Here is a 26,110-nt window from a genome sequence, read left to right on the forward strand (position 1 = left end):
CCTATTCCTATCTAGAAGATTTTATTGTCATTGTCCATATATATAATTTGCTCGAGTAGATTCATGGTTCTTTGGACCCATTTGGACATCAAGCAATGCATTGTTCTAGACTACAACATTCCAGAATGTTCCTAAAGTAAATTGTTTGAAAGTCCGTGGACTTCTCAGACCATAGGAAGTGGGTATTAGACATGGAACCTAACTGATTTTGACATGATCAGAAATCACCAGAATTAGAAGATGGCCTCACTTTATCTGTCTCCTTCTAATTATGAGTTGTTGTTTTTTTTTAATTTTTTTTAACGTTTATTTATTTTTGAGACAGAGAGAGACAGAGCATGAACGGGGGAAGGTCAGAGAGAGAGGGAGACACAGAATTCGAAACAGGCTCCAGGCTCTGAGCTGTCAACACAGAGCCCGACGCGGGGCTTGAACTCATGGACGGCGAGATCATGACCCGAGCCGAAGTCGGCCGCTTAACCGACTGAGCCACCCAGGTGCCCCGTATGAGTTGTTTTTTAAGACTGGGGTTTCAGGCTCATATCTCTAATTTCTGCTAAAAAAAAAGTCTAACAGTTAACACTCTAGCACTTATGCTACAGCATATTATCACATTCTAAAACAACATAACTGTTTTTAAGCCAAGCAAAATGGGTAAGCTTGAGAACCTAAAGACAGAAAATGTAAAAGACCTGTGGATTTTCATCCACGAGTAGATGTAAATGCTAATGAAATGTTCCTTAAAACACATTTAAATTAAACCATGAGCGATTATATGAAGTTCAAGAAGGCCTGAAAACGTAACTGCCATTATGATAAGACAGAGTACCGACGTGCTGATGGGCCATATTCACAGACTGAAGGTAGTTTTCCTTTTCCTGCATATTAATAATGACAGGTGGTGCTGGAGATAATTTTAACCAGATTATGGTGAGCTGTAGTTCTGATTCAAAGACTTTTCTCAGTGCTTTGCTTGAATAGAGTATGACTGAACACACTTAAAAATTCATTTCTTTCCCAAAAGCATTTGAAGATTTTTGTGAGAGAACTGATGAGGTACTTGCTTTTTTTCCAAAAATAAATAAATAAGTGTTTGAAAAACTTAAAGCACTGATTTTTAAAGGGCTTCTCAGACATTTATGCGAAGACAGCTTTTTCTAATTCCTGAATATGAAGATGCCTGTTCATAGAGCTTCCAAATATTGAAGTGATTGTGTGTGTATGTCATGGGTGTGTGTCTGAGTGTGTGTATATGTCTGTGTGTGTGTGTGTGTGTGTGTGTGTGTGTGTGTGTGTGTTTATTTGTGTAAAGAATGCACAGGAAAAGGATTTCTCATCCTTGAAATTTAAAACAAAGCACCTCCTAATTGGCAAGATATGGAAATCATTTCAGCCAAGAAATAAACTCCTATATCTCTTTATGTTATAAGAAAAAAAATAGTTTTTCTCAGTAAGCTAAGCTTTGGCTAGCATCTGCCTCTTGGTCAAATTCTGCTGCATTAGAATCTCATTCAGAAAGCTGAAGGAAGTTTTAAATCAACCAAACTTGTTTTGTCTTGCTTTATGGAACCCAGAGGTGTGTGTGTGTGTGTGTGTGTGTGTGTGTACATGCGTTTGAGAACATGAGAAAAAATATACTCTTTTCATTTTTGACAGACATGTTTAAAGCATAGTCTCATTTGCTAAAGCAATAAGAAGCAAAAAATATAATCGAAATTCTCAAATATCAAGTTTAGAAACCAATTAAATATAGTCAGTGTTAGGACTTTAAATTTCTCAGACAAGCTTCCTTTTCAAAATAATGCTCTATGCATTGTGGTAACAAAGGAATATATCTAAAGACAGCACCAAATCATTATAGCACCAGTCACTTATTTTTTTTAATCCCTTATTCTTTGCTTACTATGGTCTAACCTTTTTGCATATATGAACTCTCTGAATCCCTTTAACAATACTGTGATGTGGGAACTGTTTGTACCCCTATTTTATATCTCCTATGCACACCCAAGGTCACACAGCTCATGGAAATGTCGGACCCTGGATATGAGTTTAGACAGCTTTCTGTTTACTGTAATTATTTTGACAACATCAGAATCTGTGTACTTAACCACATACTCAACTGCCTTAATCAGAGTGTCACTCTTTGAACTGAGAGCACTTTATTAAATACTGGGTCTTGGACTTCCAACCACAATTAGCTAATCTTGAAGAAGAAACGAAAGAGCTGTACCACTCTGCATTAATTCTTCTGTCAGATATCCCAAGGAATTAAAAGACATCCCTTATAAAGCTCTTTTAAGGAGTGGTTGATTTGCTCTAATCCTTAACCAAAGGAAAGAAAATAGAAGAGGTGTTTTTGGTATGAGTCTTAGTCCACAAATGCAAATGAGCTAGAAACATGCATCAGTGCTCCAGAGCTCAACTTACTTTCTAACTCCAAGCTTCTGTTTATGGCCCAGGCCAAGTGCCTCCTCTATCCCTAGAGTCTTCCACAATGTCAGGGTAGTGAGGAGGAGGAGAGGGTTGGGTCATCTGATCCAGTCAGTGGCCTAATGAGATGCCTATTTTTCCCAGTTCTGAAGGCCTCCTCAAGTTTGGTAGGCTTTCTTCTATTTTGTACTACTTGTGAGAGCCAAGAATCTTTTGCAAGGTTGCATATAATCCTGACAGCTTGGAATTACCTGTCTGGCACTTCCCCAATAGTGCTGCCCCTGCCTAATCTTCCAAAATTCTCTCTCTCTCTCTCTCTCTCTCTCTCTCTCTCTCTCCTTCTCTCTCCGAGGGAGAGAATCCAGGGTTTTCTCCTATGATCTGGTCAAAACTGCCTAAAAGTGTCCATAATTATCCTTTTATAAAGAACATCAGTGCTTTGAACACAAGCCCAGGGAAACTAGCAGGTTATTTTACCTTTCTGTCCTACCACATTTTTCCTTTGAGGCAAGGAGCACAAAGCCAATTACCTGCTTTGGTGGTAATTGGATGAAAGGTAAAGAGGAGAATTTTAACCCAGGCACACAGGTTTCTTGTTATAAATACCATGTTCATCTCAGAACGTTTGCCCTTCTCTTCAAGAAAGCACAAAGAATTTTTTCTCTAAAACCAAGCTTTTTAGGAGTTAAATTGAATGTACTCTCTACTAACAGGTGAAAAGAAAGAGCTTTGAAATAAGGGCATTTATGTTAATATTAGTTGCACTATCAGATCAGAAAATAATGCTGTTTAAAAACACTGCTATATTTATCACATAAGATTTAAATGGTACACTCAGCATGCAAATCTGTCTGTTTTTAAATGACATTCTCAAATAAAAGAAACCCGGGTTCCTTGGAGAAGTGACTGAATCTAGGACTGCAGCAGGGAATATACACAATGAGCCTAGAACATCTGGTAACCCAGTAAGTAAGAAAGTAATCACACACACCCACACACACACACAAATGAGGGTTTGTCAAGGGACTCTACAAGCCAACAGAAAGAGCTCCAAATGGCCAAAGCTGGAAGAGTTTAACAAAATAAATACCACAGTATTGGATTATAACCCAAAGTATGAAGTAAATATAAGAGTCCATACTGATATTAATAAATGATTAAATTGATAGATTGGAGTGAACAGACAAATCTCATGTGCAGAATCCCAAATAACATTTGTAGATACCATGCCCTCAAGGAGGTGGAGTCTCTCTATCCATTCTTTAAGTGCAGACTGCCCATAATGACTTACTTCCAGAAAATACAGTATGGAAATGTGTAAGAAAGTAATTTTACAGTGGAGAAATCTGACAATCACCATCTTGGTCAGGTGATCAAGGTTAATAGCTACAGTGATACATTGTGTTGATGGCATGTATCCTTGATGTGATGTGATGAAAATGGCACTTTTCCTCTGTGGTCTTCCTCCCGAAACACCTTACCCAGTCTTATCATAAGGAAAATAGAGAAACACAAATTGAGGGACATACTACAAAATATCTGACCAATATTCCTCAAAATTGTTAAGATCAGTCTGAGAAACTGTGACAGCTGGAAGAGTACATGGAGCTCTGACGACTAAAAATAATGTGGTCCCTGGATGGGATCCTGGAACAGAAAAAGGATATTAGGTAAAAGCTAAGAATATATGAATAAAGTGTGGACGTTAGTTAATAATAATGGATCAGGGGTGCCTGGGTGTCTCATCAGTTAAACATCCCACTCTTGATTTCGGCTCAGGTCATGACCTCATGGTTCTTGAGTTCCAGCCCCACGTCAGGCTCTGTGCTAACTGTGCAGAGCCAGCTTAGGATTTTCTATCACCCTCTCTCTCTGCCCCTCTTCAGCATTCTCTCTCTCTCTCTCTCTCTCTCTCTCTCTCTCTCTCTCTCAAAATAAATTAATATTTAAAAAATAATGCATCAGGGGCGCCTGGGTGGCGCAGTCGGTTAAGCGTCCGACTTCAGCCAGGTCACGATCTCGCGGTCCGTGAGTTCGAGCCCCGCGTCAGGCTCTGGGCTGATGGCTCGGAGCCTGGAGCCTGTTTCCGATTCTGTGTCTCCCTCTCTCTCTGCCCCTCTCCCGTTCATGCTCTGTCTCTCTCTGTCCCAAAAATAAATAAAAAACGTTGAAAAAAAATTTAAAAAAAAAAAATAATAAAAAAAAAATAATGCATCAATATTCAAATTGATACAAATGTACCATACTAATAATGTAAGGTGTTAATAACAGGGTAACCAGCTGGGGGACATATAGGAATTCTGGGTGCTATCTTCACAGCCTTTCTGCAAATCTAAAACTTTTCCAGAATAAAAAGGTTATTTTAAGAATTCAGATAACAGCCAACCAATCTGTAGGGTGAAATAAGTGATCTCATTGAGCTTGCCCTGCCGTATAGTCTCAGCAAAGGCAAGTCCCCTATGCCGGCCTTTACACAGCAGTGTGGTGGAAAGAATTCTGTCAGTGTCAAAAACCTTGGCATGGGAGAGGGTTAAAAACTGAAAGTTTTAAATGTTAAGTTTTTTTTTTTAATCAATTGTTTGCTCAAATCAATATATCACAGAAAATTTTTAAAAATCTAGGCATGTTTTCCGAAATGGTGATTCTGCTTCTTCATTTTTTTTGTTTAACTGAGATTTAGTAGAATACAATTTGAGAGCTTATGGAGAAATTATAACTACTGTTAATGTATTTTTTTTCAGTTCAGGCATGTAAAAGGATACTAGTATGTAGTTTATTTTGTTTTGTTTTGTTTTAGAAAGAAAAAGGGGAAAAAAAGTAGCAGACTGAATTCAGATAAAGGTACTAAACCCAATTAGAAAGAACATTAAAAAAACAAAAACAAAAAACCACAAAGACAAAAATCATAACAGTAAGCATTACTCTCCTTAGATGGAATCACAGCTGTGCAGTGCTGAGAGACTAATGCATTCTGCATCAACCAGATTGCAGGGAAAAAGACACTCATTTTGGACGCGATTCAGATTTGGGCACCATCTCCCAGCTTCTGAGGTCACTTGGTTTTTCATTCATTACAATGCATAGACATTGCTCATACCTTGTTAAATGCTGATTCAGTGTAAGTGAAGTACTAAAGCTTTTTTTTTTTTTTGAAGGTCTGTATAGCATATTGAGAGGCTTTTCATTTCAGGGCTTAAAATATTTAGTGAGCAGGTGGCTTACTGCCAGCTACAACTTACCACTCATCAACTATAAAGAAAAAAAAAAACTATAAAGAGTTCAACATTAGCTACTCTTAACAGCTCCTTCAGGCTGAGGTCTATAGGTTTGCAAGTACATTCAAAAGGCATACAATGTGAAAAGAGAAGAGTGTGTGAGACAGAAAGGAACAGATATTGTTAAGATACATACCCGTGGTCAGCCTTTCAGCTTATAACTTACTGAACTTGCATTTTTGTATAGTTTACTTTGACTTTTAGAAATTTCTTTATGTACTCATTGTCAGAGAAATCTTGAAGTCTGTGGATCTCAAGAGACCTGTCTTGTTTCTATAGATCACACGTGTTCAGTAGGGGTGCTATTTTCTCCCAAGTAAGCAAAATGTGTTTTTTTGAGGGTAGATGAAAAAAAAATTAGCTATTTACAATGGTTTGAGGCTTTCCAAAGAGCCTTAGTATATAAACAGATAGAAGTATTAAAACATTTGATAGGGAGTGATTAGGAAAAAAATGTCTAAATTGGTTTATGGTTGGTGGGGGCAATAATGAAGCAAAGGCCAAATCATGAAAAACCAAAGCAATTTAAATACATATTTTTAAACCCTCCAAAATGTATCTGGGTTAGAAAGCAGAGAGCCAAGTCTCTTCCCAAAGCAAATTAAACTGCCTGAGTTATAAACCTTTCAAAAATTAGACTTATAATGAACATGCAGACAGATCTTTAACTATAGCGATTCCTTCAAAGACTGAACTACGTTAACATTCTGTGTGAGCCTAATTGAAACTGATTATGGTTTGACACTTCATAATAGACTTTAGTTTAAATGATTTCTTTTTGACCCTAAAAACAGTTTTGGTCCCATGTATTTCTAAAATGTACAGCAAAATTCCTTTATAATGTGATAAATGATATCTAAAATGTTGAATTTCTAAAAATATGTCCAACTTAAAACATGAACTAAACCAAAGGGTAGGCCACACAAATCATGCTTCTCCAATCTTCACTTTATGTTTGTGTGGACTAGTGAACTCTTGGGAGTTTTACTTTCTGACAAACTAAATCTTTGAGAGGGTTTTTTTCCTTTTAATTCTATATTTAAGCAACATCTAGGGAAAAGTAACAGTTGTCACCCTCAGAACTGATTTAATTTTGTAAGTGTGTTCAAGAAAATTAGGAATTTTTCCTATACTTAGAAACTGGCTCCTGTGATTCATAAATACGAAGGAAAATGCCCAACTTTGATATAACATTTGATTCTGTTGAAATACAAGTATGTCGTATATGATCAAATAGTTTGATATGGCAGCAGTTTACCTTTATGTTCTTTTGTTGTTTTTTTTTTCTAATAGGAATAATAATGAGTTTTTAATAACTGTAATAATGGTAATCAGCTACACTCTATAAGAAATGCAGTATGCAAAGTACAGTTCAATCATACTAACATAAATTATAACTGCATCATTGTAAAAGGCTTTTATGGCACTGGATCTATCAAGTTTAAATCATGTGAATTTTTATTTTTTGCCAAGATCACTTCATATGCTATAGCCATGGAAGAAAAAGGAAAGAGAGTGTATTTTGCATCTATGTGTCAAACATTTCACTAAGAGCTAATCGTATCCATGAAATGTGGGAATTGAGTCACAAAACATTATGTGCAGATAAAGAGCAAATCAAACCATAAAATATAGTGAAAATAGCATTATAGCTTATCTTTTCAACTCTGAGCCTTAAGACATATCTTAACACCCTTATTTCTAATTTAAAGTAATTATAGTTTAGGGGCAACTGGGTGGCTCAGTCAGGTAAAGATCTGACTTTGGCTCAGGTCATGATTTTACAACTCATGAGTTCTAGCCCCTCATCAGGCTCTGTGTTGACAGCTTAGAACCTGGAGCCTGATTCCAATTCTGTATCTCCCTCTCTCTCTGCCCCTCCCCTGCTCACACTCTGTCTCTGTCTCAAAAATAAATAAACATTAATTTTTTTTAATAAAGTAAACATAGTTTAAACTTCTGACTTCTTAAATCAGAGCTAGAAATAAGAGGAACCTGTTTAGTTTGTACTCATTTAGAAAAAAAAAAGTTCAGAAAAAAATGGCATGTAGTAGAATAAAAATAAATATGAACAAGTAAGATAAACTAGGAATAAGAATATAGACTCTATATTTTATCACAGTTTATAAAATTGTATTTTAAATATATATAAGGACAGAGCTAGAAACCACCTGAGAGTCTTGATTCTTTAGATTCTCCAAGAAAATAAAAACTGTGTACAGTAGCAAAAAAAGATATTAAAAATAAATGATTTTATAAAACACTGTAAATAATGTTCTATATAAATCAACTAAAATTAGATAGTGATATGTCTTTTCAATATTTTATAACCAACATCCATATTTAAAAAATCAAAATAGTGATTAAAACTACAGACAATTCCCCAGCATTTTGCCATGAGATCTTCAACAGCTCAAGAGCCTAGCACAGGCTATGGCAATTTTAGATTGGAAGTCATGCTAGGGTATGTCAAGAGCACCAGACTAGAGTCACTGAGCCTAAGTACACCTTGTACTTACTAACTAACTGTGTGACATCTTTGGTATTTTTTAAAAGGGGGTAGTTGGAGGGGATGCACAGTTGAAATCTTTAGATCGTGGCCAAATTTGAGAAAATGATAAAATCTACAGAATAACTTCTCAGAAAAATTTTACATATGCCAAAATATTTTTATTTTGGGAAAATTCTTTGTGTCTTTGAAGCCACTTCATGGAAACCTAAGGATCCATTGGTTTCGTGAACTAAGGGTTCAGGAACCTTGAACTGGGATTATTTTAAAGATTCCTTTCATTTATATTTATGGTCTATATTTCTAAACCAAGTTCATTCTATGTATTATGGATTGGTACTTATATTTTGAAGCACAAATCAAATGGAATCTTTCCCTTTAATCGTATTTATGGAATGCAAACACAACCAAGCTTACTTAAGGACAAATCAACCAACCAACTTACTTCATGAGGAAAGATGTATGTAACTGGTTAAACCTTACAGTTCTTCAGTGATCTGGGATCACAAGTCTGTTCCTAAATTATTCCCTACTGTAATGAGAAGGCTGGGTTATCATTTAGTGTTTTTATTGTTTTTGTCTCTATCCTTCAGAACTTCTGGGTTTCCAACCCCCTCATGGTGGTAGGAAAGACAAATTACTAATGTCTGGTAGCAACACCTTAGGTGATGGTAGGAAAAGGAATTTTGTGGCAGAAAGAAAACTTATATCAGAATTCCATTGTTTCCTTTTACTGGTTGTGTAACTACAGTGGTTTAATTTCTGGCTCCAAACTTTCATTTTCTTTACCCATAAAACAGAGTATAAAACCTCTAAGGTAGGATTTTTATGTGATAATAGAATACATACATGCACACACACACACCTATATGATATATGATATATCATATATATATGTATAAACACCCTCTAAGATAGGTATTTTCAGAGATAAGAGAACATATACATAAATACATGTATAAATGCATATATAAATATGCATGTGTGTCTATGAATACACACATAAATACATACATGCATGTGAACATGTGCTGTGTGTGTGTCTTCTGTTGTTTTCAGCAAGGCCCCCTCTAGCATATAAAGCACATTGTGCATAAAAAAAAAGGAACTCCTTTCCAGGTGAGCACATTATCAAAAGAACCCTATTCCTCTCTGGCTAACACAAGCCAGTACCAGTGCTCAGGACTAGACTTCAGTTATTACTCATGCCTTGAGTTGGGCATCAAAAATGACTCTGATAGGCATATTGAATCAGAGATTCAATTGAATCAGAGTCTATTGAATCAGAGACTCTGGACAGGGCCCAGCAATCTGTGTTTAACCAGTCCTCCAAATGATTCAGACATTTGTTCAAGTTTGAGAACCACTGTTCTATACCACATTCTACTACCCATTACACCAACAAGGGATAAGTAGTTAGAGAAGACTCCTTTCTCCTTCTCCTTTTCCTCCCCCTCCTCCTGTTTCTCCTCCTCCCTATACTTCTCAACCAAGATAATTTACCATGACATGCTGAAGACATATGAGGGCATTCATGCATTATAAAGATAAAGAATAAAACATTTCCTCAGCCTACTATTAAGCGTTTAATTTCTTCTAAGTGTTACATCTCCTACTGTCTGCATCAGAAGAGTGGCACCTGGTTATACCTTCCTTGGTTCCCTCAGATGACTGACCCCATAGCCTTATGATCTCTATTTGCCTGAGCCCTCCTGTAAGAAAGCCCTGTCAGCAGGTCATTACTCAAATCCCCATCTATACAGTGTGGCTTTGGATGGAACCACATCTTTAAGTTGATTTCAAAGCTCCTGTTCCATGGTCTGGTTTCCTATGAGATATACAGCAACTAGGTTGATGCCATGAAGACCCATGGGAGGTTTCATCACTTGGGCGATGACTCTCTGAAGTGTGGATTTTTTTCCATAAAACTGAGTGGAACAGTGCTGCCTTAGTTATTGACTCTGACCCACCTTCATTCTTAACAGGCTGACCAAAGAGTGCTGAATTTTCATATGCCTTCTTCATGTTAGCTCTTAACCCAGGGCTATTCTCACTCATCCCTTACTTTTTATAAGAAATAAAGAGTAATAAGAAAGTATGGACTTCAATAATATAAAATGAAATAGATTGAAACTTAGGGAGTGTGCTGAATAGCTTCTAAAATCTGTTGCTGGTCAGCTGAAAGAAATATGAAGTTTGTCTCCTCAATATCAGAATGTTACAACAGCAGGATTTCATAAGAACTCATTTATGAAATATTTTGTACAATAAAAAGGGATAGTTTATAAGATAGAAATAGAAGTAGGAAGTAGATAAATGCCAGCAATGGGAAAGTAATGAAAAAACCTCTTACTCTTCTTTTTGAATGCATACAATGTATCTGGCTTTGTTTTTAGTAAGAGATTTTTCTTTTATTCCACATTTATTTCCCTTTCTCCCATATGCTTGAATATTGATCTTGGCTTTACCAATTCTCTCTCCTGCTTTATAATAAAATACAATGATATGAATTGTAAATCTATGGGTTGAGTGTAGTCCATTTTTTTAAATTTTAAACTTTTGTTTATTTTTTTTTTTCAACGTTTTTTTTTTTTTTTTTTTTTAATTTTATTTTTGGGACAGAGAGAGACAGAGCATGAACGGGGGAGGGGCAGAGAGAGAGGGAGACACAGAATCGGAAACAGGCTCCAGGCTCCGAGCCATCAGCCCAGAGCCTGACGCGGGGCTCGAACTCACGGACCGTGAGATCGTGACCTGGCTGAAGTCGGACGCTTAACCGACTGCGCCACCCAGGCGCCCCAACTTTTGTTTATTTTTAAGACAGAGAGAGAGAAAGAGAGAGAGAGAGAGAGAGAGAATGAGTGGGAGAGGGACAGAGAGAGAGGGGGACACAGAATCCAAAGCAAGCTCCAGGCTCTGAGCTGTCAGCACAGACCCCAATGCGGGGCTCCCAACTCACATACCGCGAGATCATGACCTGAGCTGAAGTTGGACACTTAACTGACTGAGCCATCCAGGCACCCCCATTTTAATATTGTCTAACATTCTAGAATTTTTTTTTGTTATTATAATCATTAAACTTCTATTTGAAAGGAATTGAGGACATTTCCTTTATAAAATGTGAAAAAAGAACATTTATTCTTAGTTTCATCACCTTTCCTATTTTCCTATGTACCCATCCCTTCATGTTCTTTCTTAGTTCCTCAGACAACCAATTGAGATTCCTCACTGGATATGGTCTTTAAGGCTAACACTTGCTTTGCCCACGATATACCATTTCCTTATCCTGTATGCATCTCTTCACAAATCTTATTTCTGACTGCCATGATAATCTGATTCAAGCTAAGGTAATGATTTTCCAAGGTGATAGATAAGTCTTTGGTAGGGTAAGTATAAAGTCAGCTCAAGACTGGAATCAAAGTAAGTGCAAAGAGGTTAACTGAGCACCTCCAAGTAACTCCCAGTGTGTCTTAGCTTAAGCTAGGAATTTAAAGAGTTGATGCTATGTTATTTGATAAAATAAATCATCACATTACCATGCCTTCTCATTAATAGACAATATAACTGGTCAGTGTGCCCAGAGGTATCTAAATTTTTCACTTAGATTCTGGATATATGTAGATTCTCTGCTTCAAATGATTCTGTTCACTCAAGGTCTTTACTTGAGGAGCTGATGGTCTTTTTATATACACAGGTCCATTCGATGCATGAAAACCATAATAACATGCAAGACAACGAGACTCCAGTCTTATTAGAATAGCCTTTATCTGATTATAGAGATTCAGCAATTTGGTCCATGAAAATCCTCCTTTTAGAAAATTTCTGAGCTATGCAAATATGCCCACTCTTAAAATTCCACCAGTTTAATTTACTAAGAACTTTAATATATTAATCTTCCCAAACGACATGGCCTTTTAACTAGGGATTTCAAGGAGTGACTAATTTGAGAATTGCAGACCGTGTGGCAAGTCCATGAGGAATATCTATTTGAACAGTTGGATTGCTCAGTTTCCAACACTGACAGCAGTAATTGTTAGAAATTTAAGACACCTTTTCATAAAAGGGAAATAGACTATTATTGTATATCAGAGATCATATCTTCTCACTTTTATGTTTCTATTTCATATTTAGAAGGAAATGAGAGGTTAGATTTATAAGGTAATGCCTTCGTGGTGTTTTGGAGTAGAAGACTAAGAGACAGCTCAGAGAATATCTGTTCCAAGAACATTAAGTCCCAGCAAGTGTACTTGGCCAAGGTTATAGAGGAAATTAAGACTGTGCCAACATAGGACCTGTCACTAGGTCCAGTTCACCCCCCCTTTTTTATTGTTTTTGCTATGACACCTTTCATGTTTTATTGTACAAAAATGAAAAGCCAAGTGATTGTATTTTCCTGTTTCCCAGGGTTATTCAGAGTGATGTTTGTTTATATTCTTGGTGTTAATGACAGTGTCAGCTAATGCACTAGAAATTTTCTCAAGTAACTTGACAACTGTATATGTGGCATTGTACATCACTTAAATTGAGAGAAAAGTATGACTAATGCAGCATGCATCAAAATTAATTCTGTCATGAAGTACTCTCTATGAGTCATAGAAGCCACAGTAGTGTGTTTAGAATAATAATAAGACAAGGAATAATGGCATCCTAAAATTTAATGAGGTAGTTTAGTTTAAATGTACATTGTTAGTTTGTGTCAACCTACTGCCCATTGCAAGCAGCACATTTTTTTTAACAACCTTGTGCAATGGGGCTGTAAATTACCATAATTAAATTAAGCCATAACCTTATCCAGGCAATATGAGGTATTTGTACTTTGTTTCTGTAATCATATTATCTGCTCAGAACAGAAACCACAGTGGGAAAAAAAATCAAACAGCACAATCAACCACATCATTTGTAAGTTTTCAAAAGGAAAATAAAGCTATTTGTGATTTCTACCCATTTTCCAGGTAAAAAACTTCCTTGTGTGGGTTAAAAGTCTCCGTGATGGGAATTAAGCAGTTATATGTTATATCATTTGTAGCTTCCACAACCACTTTTCGTATTAAGAACATTTGACCCTCAAAGTATCATGTTCAAGCTCTGGTTTCCAACTTCACAATAATTGCCTTGCCTATTTCACTCATAGCCTCTAAAGAATTGAAAAAAATGTAGATGACAGAGTCACCAAACATATCCATAACATATTCACATCACATCCTCATGGAATGTAACTATGACAATTACTGTGTTTCCGACTCTCGTTCTCTACGAGAGATGCCAATTGGTCCACAGGTCAGGTGTTTCATGATCTTACTATCTTTGCACTTTATTCTTTTTTTTTTCTTAATTTTTTTAATGTTTATTTTTGAGAGAAGAAAGAGAGAGACAGAGCGTGTGCAGAAGAGGGCAGAGAAAGCGGGAGACACAGAATCCAAAGCAGGCTCCAGGCTCTGAGCTGTCAGCACAGAGCCCAACACCGGGCTCAGGAGCCTCTGAGCTATGAGATCATGACCTGAGCTGCTTAACTGACTGAGCCACCCAGGCGACCCTGCACTTCATTCTTAAAGCTACAGGTAGAGTTACAATCATGAAAGAACTTGAATTGGCCACACAAAATATAAGGAGAGCAGATGTTTCGAGAAAAATTAAATGTATGTGTTTGTGATTATGAGGTTTACATGATGGTTAATATTTACTGCTCTTAAGCCAGGGTTAGAATGGCTTTGCTACTTGGCCCTGGGCTACTTTTGAAGTTGCTCAGTAAAACTACAAATACATAGAGGTGGTGTTAAAAAACAAAAAAAATCACAGTGTTGATGAGTCAGTCAAGTTTCTTGGAGCATCTGGAAAAAATGAATAAATAAAACAAAAGGAAAATAAACCAGTTCCCAGTAGAGTAGGAGTTGATATGTCATCATCACCAATCAAGGAGAGTGAGGCCAAGTAAGTAGTTTCTAAATGAAATTATATGAATATGGCAAGGTGTTGAGGAATTTTGCTCGAAAGAAAAAAATGTATAGAATGATAGATTTTTTTAAAGTATAATCTTTACTCATGGTTCACTGTTTCTGTGTTATCACATTAATACTAATGGTTTAAAATGTGAAAAAAAAATGCATTTAAACACAAATAACCAAGTATTAAGTAGGAGAGTTATGTTGCTTTGCACATTATTCTCTTCTGTGGTAAAATAGCAAGTAGTAACACCATTAATTTCAGTCCTGTGAGTTTAAATGAATCATGATGTACTATTTATTTTTCTTGTCATTGAGTATGTCAGCAAGAGGCTAATTAGTTTGAAAATCTCATTTAGAATACCTTCTACTTTATAATCCCTGCACATGGAAATTGACAGTATTTAGTGAAAGAGAACACAGTGCAATACCATTAGAACAAAATTTGTTCTTATATTTATCTTTCTGCAAATGAGACTAAAGAATCGGAGTCCATTTTGTCTAATTGCTATATTATTCAAAATTGATGATGTTTTCTAAGTCATGAAGATCATATCTAATATTTAACTGAAGTTCTGGGAGAGAAGGTAAAGGTATTTTCTAGAAAGACCTCATTTTTTAGAAGCAGCTTTCTTATTTTCTATTGTTATCATGAGGTATATGCCAAGTTGTAAGATGTAATTTTATATATTTAGAAATTTCTGGTTGCAATGTTTAGAATAAAATTCCTTCAAATTGATATCTTCAGATAAAAATTTTTTTTTATTAAATGATGATTCTTCATTAGAAAGCCAAACACTTGATAAATGCTACACATAGGTTATCTATTCATTTCCAAAAATAACCTATAGTTAACCATTACACTAGTTTTACAGATGATGAGATGAGGGTCATATGCCAGTGAGTGGTAGAGAAGGGATTAGAACCTATTAGTATTACTCAAGAGCATGAGCTGTGTTGTATTATACTGTATGTTAGCCCTGATTTCTGTGTATTGTTCCAAACCTTCCTGTTTATTCACTGATCAATAATTTAGTCTTTATGAATTTCAATTATCTGATTGATAATTGGATACTTTATAACCACTTCATAAAACAAATTTGTAGAATGTTGTTGAGAGTGCTATGAGAAAGACCCTAGCATGTACTATGTATGAGTGCAAATGGACACAATTTTTAAAGAGAAATTTGGAAATTAGGGACACCTGGGAGGCTCAGCCAGTTGAGCACCTGACCCTTGGTTTCAGGTCTGGTTGTGATCTCATGATTTGTGAGATGGAGCCCCCCATTGGGCTCTGCACTGGCAGCACAGAGCCTGCTTGGGATTCCCTCTCTCCCTCTCTCTGTCTCTCTCCTGTTCTTTCTTTCTCTCTCTCAAAATAAATAAACTAAATTAAAAAGAAAACAATTTGGAAATTAATCAAGGGCCTGTAAAGCTTTTGTACCTTGTGCTTCCACAACTAATAACATGTCCTAAAAGAATAATCACAGATGTGGATAATGATTTATATGTAGCCTGTAACCATCTTTGAAGAGAATGTTCAGCAATACCAATAAATCTAAGATTTGCGAATTACTAGATAAGTTGATATGATAGAGACATTCTCAATTCCAAAACATGCAAGCAATAAATTCTGTCATTGAGATTAGAGATAATATGTCAAAGTCAGAATGAGTTGAACACTTTGGTTGTAGCCAGTACACTTAAAATGTTAAAGAACATCTGCATAAGGACATGCTTATGGTTGCCTGAGAAAGTCCTCCAGAACATAGATTAAATACAATAAGAAGTAGTAGCAATAGTCATGGTGTCTGGGGACCATGGAAGCCAATGGTAATGATGGATTAAAAAGAGAATAAGACACACATCAGTAAAAATATAAGAGAATGAAGGTGAAGAAAAACCCTTTGGATTTGATTATATCACTAACCTATTACTAACATTTGTAGCTCATGAAATATTTTAATACATTTTCATGATCTTCATACTACTGTTGTGTGGTAGGTTTATCTCCAAGAGAATTGTTTCATTAGAGTCATTGGGATGGAAATCAAATTTCTGAGGGCTAGCTAGATAATTTTAATTGGTAAACAATATGTTTGTTCATATGTCTTGGTATTATGCTTTTGTCTGCATCCTAGATTTTTAATTTATTATATATGATCCTTTTGATCCTTCCAATAGGTTTTCCTTACAACCTATGTTATGTTTAGTGTAAAATAACCTTATTTCACTGATGCCAGATTTAAATAGTTTAAGAAATATTTTTTAACACCCACACCCACATGTATACACACTTATACACACCCATACCCACACATGTACATCAACTGTAACTTGAAACTTCCAACAAGATCAATGTGAATAAAACAAACGTACTGAAAATTTTTGCTTCTGGTCAATTTGTGAAATTTAGTTCTTCTGGCTTCTTGGGAACAGCACACCATGGTGATAAAACGACAGACTTGTACACCAGGTGGATGAGTTCAGGCAAGACACTAGCCTCAGCCAGCCTATTTCTTCATCAATAAAATGGAGTTAATTATGGTAACAATTTACAGGGTTATTGTAGTGATTAAATTAGAAAATAAATGTAAGACATTTAGCACTATTCCTAGCACACAGTAAAAGCACTCGTGAAATATTAGCTATTATTATTAGGAATATTCGAAGGAGGATTGAATCTATCACACATTATTTTATTACAGTGGGACTTTATTAAAGCATAATGAGCTAAATCAGAAATACATAAAAACATATTTATCCTAAATACAATGCTTGGCACACATTAAGCCTACAGATGAATTAAATAAGTCAGGGAATGTGACAAGTTTAACCTATAGAAATGTCATAGAGTTATTTCTGCATTATATAAATGATAATAAGAAGAAATACACTTTGAGCATTATCTCAGTTGGGAAATACTCCTGTGGATTCAGAGTAATATAAATTGAAATAGGTTTTGTCATGAACATTCAAACCATATTAGACGTGCTATCATATAATTGACTGATAATGATCAAGAAGCATGTCCTCTGGGTTTAGTCTGCTAACATTACATGAACTAATTTCTATAGTTAATAGCTAATTGTCAGTTGGAATGATCTTTTCTCTGTACTTCTTAGAAATCCCTTGACCATTACATATAGGGAGTATTATTTCACATCTCTGCATCTCTCCACCTTATACTGTCTCCTATGCTGGATTGGTCTTCTTTTTTCCCCCTGATAAACTCCAATATTACCAATCCTATGAATCCTCCTAGAGAGAGCCTTTCCACTGCCTCCCCCACCAACACTGATTGGTTGATACATCTTTTTGTTTCTAGGGGGAACCAACATAAAAGCCCCCCCCACTGCCCACCCCAAACCAGGTTGAAACTTTTCTTCTGATGAGACCACATCCATACTTAGCTTTCCCTTCTCCTATTCTGTTTCCCCCATCCTCCCCTTCCTGAGAACACTCTTTCTAGAAATCACTTTGTCAAGAATCCCAGTCTCAGTCTCTACTTATACAAAATCCACCCCATCACAACTTTTCTGATTTCTACAGACCAGTCCTTAGACAGCAAACTCCATCATGGTTAACACTTATTCTGTTATGTCTCTTATAATGTAGAATGCCTGGTATCACATTGCTTTAGCTGTCTTTCTTCCCTACAAGACTGAACTCCATGAGATGAGGAATATTATCTTATTGTCTTTAAGAATATTGTCTATTCTTAAAGCTGTGGATTATGCCTATCACCTATCAGTTGCTAAATGAAAGTTTATTAAGTGAATAACTCAAAATATACTCCTCTGTATTAGCACTAACATTGAATCTTTTTAAATATACTCATTCAAATTCACAAGAATATTGACAAGCACCTTTAAATATAAGGAGCAATATTTCAAGTATAAAAAGATTCTAATTTAAAAAAAATTTACATTGCATTTTAAAATGTGAATACATGGCTTTTATTAAATCTGTGGCCTTTTAGTAAGGATTCTTATGAACTTAGTATGATAATTGTTGGGAGAATACCACATGTGCAATTTGATAAACTAATGTGTAAATCTCTGTAAATATATCTAAAACAATGACAGATAAATTATAATGAAGTGACTCATGAATTCCACTTAAGTCAATATATAACGAAGAGTCAAAAATATATTTAATTTTGAACTGAACTCCAAACAACACAATGTGAGTACCTAAAAGTCATTTGATTCTAAAAGTCTTTTGTATGTTTTAAGTAGACACATATTTATTCTTATGAGTGTTGCTTTGATTGAGGGAAAACCTGATTTTGCAATCCATGTTTGAACTTTCTTCAGGAAAAAATGAAAATTAGCATTAGCATTAGTAAAATAAAAAAGTAGAGAAATCATCATGTGAATATTTTTCCAAAACCTTTTGTTCTTACTAATATTATGGAAAATATTGTTCTTAGGATTTTAAATATTTCTCTATACTTGCAATGTTAGTAATATTCTCTAGTCATTGGTTAATTCTAAGCTTTATGATGATGTTATAATAAATGCCTATTAACTATAAATGACTAGAAAGAAGCAGGAAGCCACCATATCTAATGATTAACTTGGGGTTTTCTGAACGAGTACTTATATATTTTCATTAATTCTGTATCCAGATGACAACATTTGGAAAGGAAGTACATTGATTATCATAAGCAGTATCTTAAGGTCAGGGTTTATTTCCCCCTTTGTTTCCATCTTAATTATACAACTTTATTTTCTTTAGTTTTGAAAGGTATTTTTTTATTAAAAATATCTTCATTGGGGCACCTGGATGGCTCAGTCGGTTAAGTGTCCAACTTCAGCTCAGGTCATGATCTCTTGTGGGTTCGATCCCCGCGTAGGGCTCTGTGCAGACAGCTCGGAGCCTGGAGCCTGCTTCGGATTCTATGTTTCCCTTTCTCTCTGCCACTCCGCTGGTCACACACACTTTATACCTATCTCTCACCCTTTCTAAAATGTAAGTAAACATTAAAAAGTTTAAAAAAAATCTTAATTGATTAATCGAATGGGAAATTTTGCTTCTATATTTTTAAAAACTTTTGTAACCATACAAAAATTGTTGCTGTTCTTCTTTGACTATCTCTTGCCTTAGAGCAGTGCCTCTCAAAGTCTAATGTGATTATGAATCACCTAGGATCTTATTAAAATGTATTGTCTCATTGGGATTTTTGGGTGGCTCATTCGGCTGGGCATTTGACTCTTAATTTCAGCTCAGGTCATGATCCCAGGGTCTTGGGATCAAGCCCCAAGATGGGCTCTGTGCTGAGTGTGGAGCATGCTTAAGATTCTCTCTCTCTCTCCCTCTGCCCCCTCCCCGCCACCCCACTCACACACTGTCTCTCTAAAAAATTCTTTAAAAATGCATAGTTTCATTAAGTATCGGTGGACAGTGGCCTGAGAACCTGCATTTCTAAGTAGTCCTAGGGTGTTGTCAAGGCTGCTAATCTGCAGACCACACTTCAAGAAACAAGGTCTTGGTTGCTTATCCTTTGTAATCTCAATCTCTTTACATTGATTCTTTCCAAATAAAGCAAATTTTGAACGATTCCAAGAGATGACACCTCTGAGAACTATTGTGACCTTCTACCTGGCTTAGGCCTTCATACCAAAAGGTCGGCCTCAGCATTTCAGAATCCGTCCCTAATTACTCTGACTTTGCAGCAGGGATGGCGTCAAACGATGGACAACTTCAGCGTGCAGTTGGCGTGCAATGGCTCTGTCACGCTTTGGTGAAATTTTTTGGCTATGAAGAAAGTGAAGTTGGCACAACGTATAGAAACTTTGCTGTGACAAGGAGGCCAGATAGTTAGTGGCAGTTTGACAAGTCTCTCTGCACAAAAACAAATTAAGATGTCTTGACAGCTCTGAAAAAGCTGTTCTCTTTGGCATTTTACTTCCTCCAGTGTTCTCCGAGTATGTTATCTCAATTTTTCATAAAGCTACACTTGTAGCCCAGGAATTTCCTTAATAGCCAAGTCACAGCTCAGAGTTCTGTCAGTTGTGAATAACCCTCAAGGATTTTTATTCCCTTGTCAAATGTGCCTGTATAGTATTCCAGCCATCAAGCCTTTCATTTCAATAAAACTTTTACGCTCCCAAGGCTTTCACATCTCTGATCTTATATCATCTTATCTTCCTACAGAATAAAATAGTATAGATAACCTTTTTTTATATTCATTGACACAATAAACATTAATTAAATTCCTGCTACCGGCAAGGCTATGGTAGTTACCACAGAAGATATAAAGATTAATAAGTCATGGCACTGCCCTCAGAGAACCTATAATGCAGCAGAGAGATAAAAACATGTGCATGATTGCGAGGTAGAAAAGGATAAGTGTTTCAGTGAGTTATAGATCACATACGGGGAGAATTTTTCAAAGCATGCAATCATTTCCAGCCCAGAGCAGTGTGTGGGAGGTTTAGAAGGTGCCACAGCGCAGTAGCTTCCTAGCTGGACTTTGAAAATGATGAGAATTTAGAAGTGGAGATGAGACAGGAGCTGTGGCAACACATCATGGAGCTGGAAAACTAGGGATGCTGCTTGGGGAATAGGTAGGTATCACCTCTTTGTTGTGGTTGTGGCCATTGTATTTAAAGTATGGAAAGAGTAGGTGGACACTAGAATATCAGTGGGTTATTTTGGAAAGATGAGTGTGTAGACGTGTTTTCACTTTCCTCATTCTTTTTACAGCAGAATAAAATGAGGCACAGAGAGATGAGATGATTGCTACAGAGTCCAAAAGCTTGTAAATGACAACATTGTGTTTTCCACCTAGTATCTGGGCTCACTGTGCTACCCTCAAGGAGAGTGACCTGTTGGATCCTAGCTCCGCCCCTTCACTGCAGCTGGAAGGCTCATAGCCACTCCTGCAGGATCAGAGGGAGGAAGGGAGAATACCTCCAGGGACACACCTTAGGGACAGGAGAGTAAAAACTAACAGGTTTTTACCTGAAAGAAAGATAAAAAGGTATCATTTAAGATTCATTTGGTTCTGCTTTAGGATTTTTGTGAACTAAAATATCTGGATTTAGTGCAACTCTTCTTGATGTATTTTGATTTTTGTAATATTACAAACTGTTTTTTTTTCCTCTATTCATGCCTCAGGTGCATGCCTTTTTACAAGATGTATGACTTGCCACAAAAAAACCCACAAATGTGTAAATTGCATTTGGCTAGCCATCATATTTAATTTTTTTCCCTTAAACTGTGTTATTACCTCCTAGGCACTTTCTGCAGCACATTTGTTGAAAATAGATAATATATCATCATGGCTTTTCACGGCAAAGAAGGGGATTTTAATGAAAATGCCACTTTTAATAAGAAACCTCAATAATATGTGGTCTTGATTGTTCCAGCTGAGATATTAATGTCTGGCACTTTTTTCCTAGAATTCAGTAACAAAAAGGTGTAACAAGTTTGGTTTGAAATACAATGCTAAAGAGTTAGAAAAATAATTGTCTTGAGATAGGACATATGGTTTATATAAAGTAAAATTCTCAACATTTACTGTAAGCTATATACTATTTCTTCCAAATATTTTCTTTTCTTATTGCTACCGTGCCTCAAAGTTGAAAAAAGAAAGAAACAGATAACACTAGTAATTAAGCCAAATTTTAATAATATATTCCTATTTTAAATTTCATAATTTTATATTTAGTCCTGAAAAAGAAAAATATAAAGGTATTTTTAAAATCTTCAGCATTCTGTTTTAAAGATGTTTGTCCCCACACTAAGGGAAAATTGTGCATCTCTAAATTTATGTATAAGAAATAGTCAGAATGTCTGTTACTAAATTCTTTTCTCCCTAACCCAACCAAGTGGCCATATAAACTGTTCAGGGAGAATATATAGTAAAGTAGGGCAGGATGGATAATACACCTTCCCATTCAGGAGCGCCTGGATGGCTCAGTCGGTTAAGCATCCGACTTCAGCTTAGGTCATGATCTCACGGTTTATGAGTTTGAGCCCCACGTCGGGCTCTGTGCTGACAGTTCAGAGCCTGGAGCCTACTTCAGACTCTATCTCCCCTCTCTCTACCCCTCCCCTGTTCATGTTCTGTGTCTCTCTGTCTCTCAATAATAAATAAACATTAAAAAAATAAAAAAAAATACACCTTCCATTTTTCAGAAACCTAAAAGGAGAAGAAAGCTTGAAGTAGGGGAAAGTTTCAAAGAAGTCATTTATTTATTCATACAATATTGAGTGTGTCAGGTGACCTTACTGCATGTTAGGTAATGTATGGCAGAGGGACGAAGTGGAAAGGTTGGCCATGCATGAATCATTGTAGCCAAGCAAGCAGATTGAATTGTATTCTCAGTCTAGAGCCCTCAGAGTATAGACATGCTGTTGCCCATTTGTGAAGAAAGGGACCTGGCAGGAAAGGATGGGGCAGATGTGAGCATGGACATACTGTAAAAACTAACAAAACTGAAGCACAGAGCTCAGTGAGCACTTGGCATGCTAGTTGTTGGTCTACAGAAAGATTGTTTCACTGTTTTATTTCCTGGTACCCTGTTTTTCATAAGGTATATGGAGATCTGGTATACAGTAGGCACTTCTTATTTATTGATTGTCCCAATTCTCACCTTGATAATTGGCTAATAATCATCCTGAAGTTTTTACAAACTTCTTGCAAAAACATGTTGAATTCTTCATTAAGCATACTTTGTGTTGCACTTGATAGTAGCTTTTACTAATTGTAAATGAGTTATACTAAATGACCACTGAATTACACCAATTACAACAAACAAATGAAAAAAAAAACAGGCAAAAGCTGTTATGAGAAGAAAACAAATAGGAAATCTAATACCACTTTCATTATAGTCACATGTCATGAAATCTCAAAAACATATCTCTCCTAGAGAGGCAGGAGTAGGACTATTCTGAATGGTCGAACCTATACAACATCTCAACATGGTGACCCAGAAAAGGGAATGATTATATTGGTTGGAACATGACAGAACCCTCAAAAGTGCATAGAAGCAGATACATACATTGTAAAAAATATAGATCACAGTTAACTTAGTGCTGTAATGGTGAAAACATAAAGTTTTCATCATGATAAAAATCACAGAGAATCTGAATGTCTTCTTAGGGAAATATTTTTCTGTCATGGCTGAGATTATCTTATCCATTCTTGTACTCTTTTTTTGCTGTATGTCAGTGTTACTTGCAGTCAGAAAGCCTTGTGTTTTACATATCATGGGTAGTATTTAGGACATTTTTGGTAATGAATATTTATTTTAAAATCACTTCGTCATCCAGTAAAGTCTGCCCAAACAGATAGTTATTAAAAGGCCACTGGATAAACGGCATGTCTTGCCTACTAATTTGTCATGTCACTAAATAAAATCTTCACATAAAAAGAGATTGAATTGGATGCCTGCTACAAATGATTTTAGATGTAACATTTTTGTTATCCTCGTCACCAACAGATTCACCATATTTCTGAACCCTTTTAAAATTTTTGGCTCTCCATCTTTACAGGTAGATATATGCCCCTAATAGACTGGAAACTTTGGATCTTGTTGTATCCATGTAAAGATAAAACAGAAAAAATTCAAGTTAAGAGAATTTCATACCCTACGTAGTTCTTCTAGACTTTTAAGAAAAGTTAAACATTGACAAATTATTAAATTCCAAGTCAATGACATTATTTTCCCCTTACTGTTATCCCACCTATATGATTTATCTTGTGTTTTTGGCTAAATGAAGACTATATTATCTTCTGAACAGCTCATCTCAGAAACATAGGCCAACTCACATTTATTAGAGCCAATAGTTTTGACGGTCAATGAAAGGTGGACAGCTCAGCTGAAGCCTGAAGACAACCTTTGTGCCCTTTCACAAGTCTTTGTTATCCCAGAGGATAAAGAAGGTTAAAAAATGGAAGGACTCTTGGTCTCAGTTAGATTTAAAAGTCTTTGTGATCATATCCAAAGATCTGGGAAGGATTTATATGGCATTATATATATGGAAGGAAGAATGACTGTCTGAGCCAAGAATTCCCAACACTGCAACTTGTTTAAAAATATACTCTGTTTTCCAATGTGGTGCCATTGATGATTCTCCATATTCTACTTAGTTGGACTTGGACAAAAAAGAGTATGCAAATAAAAATTACAACCTGAGTTCTTTATGAATGTGTTGGAATGAGCTTCTTCCAAGCTATCCTTCTGAAAGTAGTAGTATTCCATGAGATAAAAACAGTAGTCAATGAGATGATGCATGGCAAAGGCTTAACACAGTATCAGAAATAAAGTCCACATGCAATAAATGTTACTAATCCTTATTGCTATTTTTATATCATGCTTTACCAAAGGCGAGGGAGGCCTGTGGTGAAACCAAATACAATTTATTCTGCCACTTCATTATTAGCATATGAAAGTTCCTGAAAAACTTGCTTAAATATGTTTAACTAATTTTTCCCCAAATATAAAGAGACCTGTTTTCATAGAAGGAGTTGGGAGCCAAGTTTGGGAAATATCAATCTAACAATAGCTCATAAGGAAAGGCATTTCAGTTAAGTGGGTATGTTCTGACTTCCTACTGCATGTCTGGTTTCCAGGTTGCACTAAGGGCTGAAGTGAATACAAAGAAGCTAGACAGAGATACTAATTTTAAAAACTCTAAAAGAGGGAGATGGGACTAATGTATACAACTTAAATCAAGATAATATATAATTACATTCTGGAGTGTTTAATACTGAGTACTTTAGTTGGTGAGAAATGGAATAGCATACTTTTTAATTTAATTTAATTTAAGTTTAGTTTAGTTTAGTTTCGTTGTATTTTGAGAAAGAGAATGCAGGCAGGGGAGGGGCAGAAAGAGAGAAGGAAACGGAGAGAATCCCAAGCAGGCTCTGAGCTGTCATTACAGAGCCCAAACATGGGGCTCAAACTCACAAACCCTGAGATCATGACCTGAGCCAAAATCAAGAGCAGGATGCTAAAGCAACTGAGCCACCCAAAACTTTAGACAATAAGTCTAATTTTCATAATTTCATGAAAATGGGGACCCTTGTTGGGGAATTTGAATTTGAATATACCTAAAGGACTAAGAAGCCCATCCATAAACAAAGATTGGGGCATAGGACAGACGCTAAATAACTAAAGAAAACTTCAGGATGAGCAGGAGGGAGCCACTCTACAATACAAGGCAAACAAGCAAGGTGATGAAAGTGGTATTTTATGCACAGAACTCTGGACGAAGTGTGGTTGGTTGGGTTGAAATTGAAAATCATGGGAATCAGAGAAGACATTCAAGTGTCATCACTGGAGTCCTGGGGCCACAGGGAACCACTGCAGCCGAGCGGTAGTTCTGGACCCAAGTGCTTGTTCACACTCCATTTCCATCAGTTACCATATGAACTTGGGCATGGTCCTGAACCTCAGTGACAGTTTTTAATCCATCAAATGGGGATAGGAATGTTATCAATGCCATGAGGTTACTGCAAGGTACAAATGAAATATATGAAATAGTGTTAGAACAGTTCTGCCTCATAGTGTGCAGCAAATCAGTGAGCTCTAATTAGCTGTGATGAAAAATGAAAGGAAAACTGTTTCAAGGTGTTAATGAAACAGACTTTATAATCCGCTATACTATAGCATATGTACAGTCCACTTCCCAGCAGCCCCTCACTGCCTCTGGAATTGCTGCCTCCCCATCCCCTTCAAACAATCAGTTTTCTACACTATAGCCAGAGCTATCTCTCTAAAATGCAGACCAGATGACTGCATTCCCCCTTCAGTGACCCTCTACAGTTCCTAGTCCCCTTGACAGAGATTATAGAGCCCTCCCTGTCGTGACCCACCTCTCCATCTTTTTCTTCCACCATTCCCTTCCCTATAATTTTAACTCCTGAAAATGCCATGAGCTCCCACCTCTGGGATAGCTCACCTGTAGGAATATTCTTCATTCCTTCTTCATCTGGT

General features: G+C 36.3%; 1 protein-coding gene across 3 annotated transcripts in view; it reads left to right on the top strand.

Annotated features, from left to right (window-relative positions):
• The window catches only part of NKAIN2 (sodium/potassium transporting ATPase interacting 2), a 986,091-nt gene that overhangs the window by 657,916 nt on the left and 302,065 nt on the right, over positions 1-26,110 (top strand). The window lies entirely within an intron of this gene.

The sequence above is a fragment of the Panthera tigris genome, chromosome B2 (genome assembly GCF_018350195.1).
Source record: "Panthera tigris isolate Pti1 chromosome B2, P.tigris_Pti1_mat1.1, whole genome shotgun sequence".
NCBI lineage: Eukaryota > Metazoa > Chordata > Mammalia > Carnivora > Felidae > Panthera > Panthera tigris.